The sequence below is a fragment of the Triticum dicoccoides genome, chromosome 7B (genome assembly GCF_002162155.2).
Source record: "Triticum dicoccoides isolate Atlit2015 ecotype Zavitan chromosome 7B, WEW_v2.0, whole genome shotgun sequence".
In the NCBI taxonomy this organism is placed as follows: domain Eukaryota; kingdom Viridiplantae; phylum Streptophyta; class Magnoliopsida; order Poales; family Poaceae; genus Triticum; species Triticum dicoccoides.
The window spans coordinates 59466271-59467586 of record NC_041393.1 but is presented as its reverse complement, the minus strand read 5'-3'; positions in this window follow the sequence as shown (position 1 = coordinate 59467586).

Genomic DNA, 1316 nt, shown 5'->3' with positions numbered 1-1316 from the left:
CCTCCTGAAAATCCCAAATATTCCAAAATAATTCTCCGTCCATTTTTATCCCGTTTGGATTCCATTTGATATTGGTTTTCTACGAAACATTAAACATGCAACAGACAGGAACTGGCACTGGCACTGGATCAATATGTTAGTCCCAAAAATAATATAAAAAGTTGCCAAAAGTATATGAAAGTTGAATAATATTGGCATGGAACAATCAAAAATTATAGATACGACGGAGACATATCAGCATCCCCAAGCTTAATTCCTGCTCGTCCTCGAGTAGGGAAATGATAAAAAGATAATTTTTGATGTGGAATGCTACCTAGCATAATCTTGATCATATGTCTAATCATGGCATGAATATTAAGACACGAGTGATTCAAAGCTATAGTCTATCATTTGACATAAAAAACGATAATACTTCGAGCGTACCAATAAAGCAATCATGTCTTTTCAACACAACAAGGCCAAAGCAAGATTATCCCTAAAAAATCATATAGTTTGGCCATGCTTCATTTTCATCACACAAAAATGCTCCCATCATGCACAACCTCGATGACGAGCCGAGCAATTGGTTCATACTTTTTTACGCGCTTTAGCTTTTTCATCCCTCACGCAATACATGAGCGCAAGCCATGGATATAGCACTATAGGTGGAATAGAATATAATGGTGGAGGTTTATATGGAGAAGACAAAAAAAGGAGAAAGTCTCACATCGATGCGGCTAATCAACGGGCTATGGAGATGCCCATCAATTGATGTCAATGCGAGGAGTAGGGATTGCCATGCAACGGATGAACTACGAGCTATAAATGTATGAAAGCTCAACAAAATAAACTAAGTGGGTGTGCATCCAACTTGCTTGCTCATGAAGACCTAGGGCATTTGAGGAAGCCCATCGTTGGAATATATAAGCCAAGTTCTAGAATGAAAATTCCCATTAGTATATGAAAGTGACAACATAGGAGACAATCTATATGAAGAACATGGTGCTACTTTGAATCACAAGTGTGGAAAAAGGATAGTAACATTGCCCTTTTTTTTCTTTTTTTCCTTTTTCTTTTTGGGTGGGCTTCTTTGGCCCCCTTTTTTATTTAGGCTTCTTTGGCCTTTCCCTTTTTCTTTTTCTTTTTTTTTCATGGGGCAATGCTCTATAATGATGATCATCACACTTTATTTACTTACAACTCAATATTACAACTCGATACTAGAACAAAGATATGACTCTATATGAATGCCTCCGGCGGTGTACCGGGATGTGCAATGATCTAGCGTAGAAATGACATCAAAAAACTGACAAGCCATGAAAACATCATGCTAGCTA